Raw genomic sequence first — 5,784 nt, forward strand, 5'->3', positions numbered from 1 at the left:
TTTGATATCGCTTTCATACTTGTACTGTATGGGTATATGGGCATGTGTTGGCTCCTACTAGTTATATATGGAGATAAGTGTTGATCAAGATGGAATCTGCTCTCTAAGTAAATTGAAATAAAATCCTACGCTTATTTAATTGTTCTTGATGTTTCAAGTTCTGGTCGTGACATGTATAGATTTAATCGTAAAAGAGTTTTTGATGAGAAAATTATTTTAATCAAGAACTGGAATTTAAAGAGAATATAATATTCATAGCAAATGGACATTGACATAAACCATGACTCCACTTGAGTTGGGATTTTCTAACAGAGAGATTCTAGTGCATGGTAACATATGATTATAGGTTCATTTAAGGCAAACCTTATTACTAATTGTGGCCATGACATGCTATGCTAGGTGTTAACCATGGTCTATGAGGTGCATAAAATGATTTAGAGAAATCATTTATGGTAAGAAAGAGTTCTGATGATATTAAGAGTTGATATCATATCTCATTGCCAATTAGTGATGAGCCTAGTAAGTCACGCACATACACAAGTTACCACCCAATTAAATATGATTTAATTAATTAATTAAAGAGTTTAATTAATTAATTAAATAGGTTTGGTTTGCAATTAGATTGCAAAGTCCCTAGCATGACTTAAAACCAAATCTAGATTATTAGATGTAAAGTACAAGTTACATTTATATTTAAAGTGTTTAAATATGAATTTAATTAATAAGAAATTAATTAATAGAGATGAATTAATTAATTTATTTTAGATATAAATTGATTTGAAGAAGAGAAATAATTATTTTGACTTAAGAACTCAAAATTAAGACACATGGGCATTTTGGTCATCTCATTGCAGTGACATGTGGCACCATGGATGGTGACATGTGGCACCATGGGATGGTGACACATGGCATTATACATAAGCTTGTTAAATGTCTTTTAATCATGTAAGATGATTAAAATTAAGATTAAATATAGGTTTGACACTTGACACAATGTGATTGAGTCAATTAAACCTAGAACCAATCAAAGGGTGACATGTGGCAAGGGATTAAGTGGTGACCTAGCTATATAAGTGTTGTTATGAAAAAATAAAATGCACAAGCTGCTTCTCCCAAAGGTGCCGCCGCCCCTTGGCTGCCTCTCCCTTCTTTTCTTCTTTATCTCTCATTCATTCCAAGAGATTAGCAAACAATCTCTTGAATTAAAATTACTAGAAGTTATTTGTGGTGTCCTATTTACATCTTTAATCTCTAAAAAAGTAGAACTTGATTTTCTAAATAATAGACAAAGCTTTAGAAGCTATTCAAGGGCTGCCATAGGTGTTCTTGGTGTGGACAAGCTAGAGGGACAACATCTAGTGTCCTGAAGATGAATCTCAAAGGCGCAAATACACTGCAGTGCATCAAGAGGTTAGTGTTTTTGTTGTTGATTTAATCTAGGTTCTAAAATTAACTGATTAATTTTAAAAACTTAAAGGGCAAATACAGATCCAAAACATATTAAAAGTGTTTTAATGTGTTGTTTATCATTGAAATCAAATAGATAAAAATAAATCTTGCATGATGCATGTGACCCTAAGTGAAAATTTTTGAATTCAATGGTATAAACTTGTGTTTTTCGCGCTTCCGCTCCTTTAAGAAGAAGAGAGTTTATTAATCTGATATAGAGGCAGCTATCAATAGTGGAGTATGAGAAGGAGTTTGTCAGACTAAGCCGCTACGGAAGAGAGATACTCCCATAGAAGTAGAGAGGTGCAGAAGGGTTGAAGAGGGGCGAAATGACAACATTAAAATAATGGTCACTGCCTTGGGGATTATGAACTTCACAAAATTAGTTGAAGCCGCACTGAAAGTGGAAAGGGTCAAAGTAAGTGAACAGAATAGGAAAGATAGGCAGCATAAGAGGGAATTTGGACTGTAAGTACCAAGTAAACCGACTGTAAGAAGTTTAAAGGTTCTGGTTCTCAAGATCAGATCCAGGGCCAGAGAGGCCAGATTGTGATATCTATAGCTAGTTCCCCGAGTATAGTAACAAGGGGATTTGCCCCAGTGCCTGAATGTATGCATTGTGATAGGAGAGACAGAAGGGAGTGTCGATTGTTAACTGGAGAGTGTTTCAAGTGTGGGGCTACGGATCATTTCATAAGAGATTGCCTTTAGAGGAGTGGTTCAATAGCTCCAGACAAGTTAATAGACTTGCCCCTACAGCTCAAAGGGGTAAAAGATTGGGTAGAGTGTAAATGACATCTCATGTAAGATTGTTTCGAGACAGCTTGAAAGGCCCAAATCGTTGGTACCACAGTATATGCTATGGAAGCTCAGAGGAGCCAAAGCCGACATTAATGAGGCAATACAAGGAAGTGAAGAAGCGAGGAGGTAGCAACAAAGACGACATTTAAGTCGTAAATTTGTGGATGAAATTTAAATTACAGGGAAGAGTTGTAACACCTCATCAGAACTATTCTCAGACATTCTACTGCTCCTGACCTGTTGGTCCGGATAGCTAGAACGTATGGAAAAAATATTTAAACTAAAGTGAGGAACCATAATTAACTCAAATATTAACAAGAAAAATTTAGGAAAAATTTAGAAATAAAATACAACCAAGTTAAATGAGCTGCCTTATTGATGGGTAACCCATGGAAGTTAAGTCTTCAGAGCTAAGAGCCCTAAACCCGGGAGAAAATTCATGAAATAATTTTTGGGACTCCAGAGAAGAGTCATTGAGGTTTCTATGACATTAGAATGCCAAGAAAAGGCTTAAAAAATTTTTCGACGCAGACAGACGATTTTAGCTCAATAAGCCAAATGAAGGGCATTTTGGTCATTTCGCCTTTCAGAGATGATTTTTGGCCAACTTGTCCAGTTAAGTAAATAATTAATATGACATAAAATATGAATAAATATTGCTAAAAATTAAATTAAAATTGAGTAGAAAAGAAAAGAAAAGAAAATGAATTAAAATTGTAATTTTGACCTCATGCTTATGTCACTAAGCACTCCCACCCAATCACCACTTGACAAAATAAATAAAAGGGATAAAAATGAAGCAAAAATAAGATAAAAACAAAAATCTGCTTCATCTTCCCAATCAGCCGAAACAAGAGAGAAAGAGACAGAAAAGGAAAAGAAAGAAAGAAAGGAAGAAGGAGAAGGAGATGAACAAAGAGTGTAAATAGGGGTTTAGCAGGGGCAGCATGTTTCTCTTTGTCCAGGTGAGTTTGGCTCAACTTCTACCGTTGATTTTTGGATATTTTTGAGGTATGTATGTGTGGAAGTTATGGTTAAAATTTGGTGATTGTTCAACGGTTGGATTTGGAGAAATATATTGTTGAACACAGGCTATCTACAGGTTGAATTCTAAATTTTGGCTACTGAAATTTGAGAAAATAAATAGTTAGGATGCTTATAAAATTATGAAATTTGGTACAAATGATATTTAGGATGTTGAGGATGTTGTGTTAAAATTTGGTAAATTTTAGACTTGTTGTTTATGAGATATAAATTGTTTTGCATGAGCTGTCTGAGTAAGACTGATTTCTGCAAAAATTCAGATTTTGAAGGGTTGAATGAATATTTTGATATCTCACAATATAGAGATGGTTTGATGCTAAAATGTTTACTGATATTGTATAGGGATGTCTTGACTATATGGTTAAAATTTGGGGTTTATCTGACGGTTAGATCATTATATATAAATTTGAATGTACAAGTCACGATTGGTTATTAATGGTTTATGGATTTGAGATTTATGATAGGATTTTAGTCCAATTTAAGGGGAATTACTATTGAATTTTTATTGGATATTTAATTTGGGAAAGTGAAGTTATAATTGATTATGGTTATTATGGTTCTAGGAGAAATCTTAATGAATAACAAGCTCAAGTTTGGTTTCAAAAAGGTTAGTGCTAATTCATCCTTAAAACTTTGTATATATATCATGTGGAGTATGAAATGAGGGTGAAATTATAAGAATTGAAACAAGTTTTGCATGAATAAATTCCACAAATTTTGGCAGCCTTAGGAAACATTAGGTATTCATTGAGTAGATAAAGTTATAGTTGTACATGGCTGCCATTGAACATAAATTAGATGATTTGATTCATTGATTGCATGTATATGGAGAATTGAAATGGTAGAGTTAGGGTTTGGGCACAAATTTGAGATTTTGTTTATGTATTGATGAAAAGAAGTTTTAATGGTCAATTAGTGACCATTTGGTCATGTTTGAGTAGAAAATTGAGTGAATGGTGCCAAGGGAATGGAGGTTAGGCATGCTGTCTAATGTGCCTTGCAGGACTGGTTGTGAGTCCAGTAGGTTCGGGCAGCTATAAATGGAGTTGTATAGGTTCAATTGGTGCAAAGCCAATTGGACATGAAACTAAACACATAATGGCACAACTTTGGTGAAGAAACCCTGCCCAGAAAAACAAACCAAGTTGACATAAAAATTACCCTAATCTAGGTGACTAGCATTCTGCCTAGGCAAAATGACCAAATGAATAGTATTTATTCATTTAGTCATAACTCAGTGTAGAAAGGTCCAATTGATCTGAAATTTTACCAGCAGAGAGCTGAGACATAGATCTACAACTTTCATGAAGAACACAAATCCAAATTCTGAGCATAAGCTAGACAAATTGCCAACCAAACCTAGGTTACCAATTCTGGCAGAACTAGTTTTGCCTAGAATTTTGGATTCTGTCTAATCTGGCCAGTTATGGTGTTTAGGCCATAACTTGAGCTACAAAACTCCAAATGGAGTGATTCAAAAAACAAATGTAACTAGACAAAATAAGAAACAACTTTCGTGAAGACAATTTTTCCAAATTCCTACTGCATAAAATGGCCAATGGAACAGTAAATATTAGGCTTGAAAACTGAAAATTGTGAATAACTAACACTAAGCTTTGAAATGAAATTGGCAACCAATGCCAACAACTTTAGAATGCAAAATGTGGTATGTTGATGATATTTGAACCAATATACCTATTATCTATGAAAAAGTCAACATTTTAGTTGACTAATGAAATGAATAGTGACCTTACACATTAAGTACAAATATTCAAGAAATGACTTTGTAATATGCCCTAGTAGGCCTAATGTGATTGGTTTGGATAGGTTGGCATGCCAATAGGGTTCTGATAGTAGTATTGCATATGATGTATGGCTTCATTGCCATTCTGTGATGTGATAGCCTATGGCTATACTGATTATGATGTTTTACTTGGCTTTATGTCTTATTGCTTTTATGGCTTATTAGCCATTCTGTTTGCACACCGGGAGACACATTGTGACTGATGGTGTGACGGCCCGAGGTACCTGGTACCCAGTGTTAGTATACTCATTTATCTAGTCCGATCAACTTGTATAGGTTACTTGAGCATGGAAAAGTATAACTGTAATTGAATTGATTATTAAATAAAATGCGAAAATCAAAAATCAAGAATGATTACAATAAAATACAAAGAAGCTCAAAATCATCAAGAAAATAATTAACAAAATGCATGAAGAAGTTTGTGACACCCCTTACCCGACTACAGCAGCCGAGCAAGTTATGCCACTCAGTGTGCCGAGCACTCTATTTTATCTTAATTCATTTTTATTCTTCCTTTTGAATATAACTTGTGAAATATAATTTATTTAAGCCATTTATCGAAATTATAATTTATTTGAGGTTCCGATAATTTTATAGAAAATCCGGCAAAGTACCGGCTAAAAATGGAGAAAACAGTTCTGAACTCGTGAAAACACTTCCTATGATCATATTCAATCATCTCATCA

This window comes from Hevea brasiliensis, chromosome 5, assembly GCF_030052815.1.
Source record: "Hevea brasiliensis isolate MT/VB/25A 57/8 chromosome 5, ASM3005281v1, whole genome shotgun sequence".
Taxonomy (NCBI): Eukaryota; Viridiplantae; Streptophyta; class Magnoliopsida; order Malpighiales; family Euphorbiaceae; genus Hevea; species Hevea brasiliensis.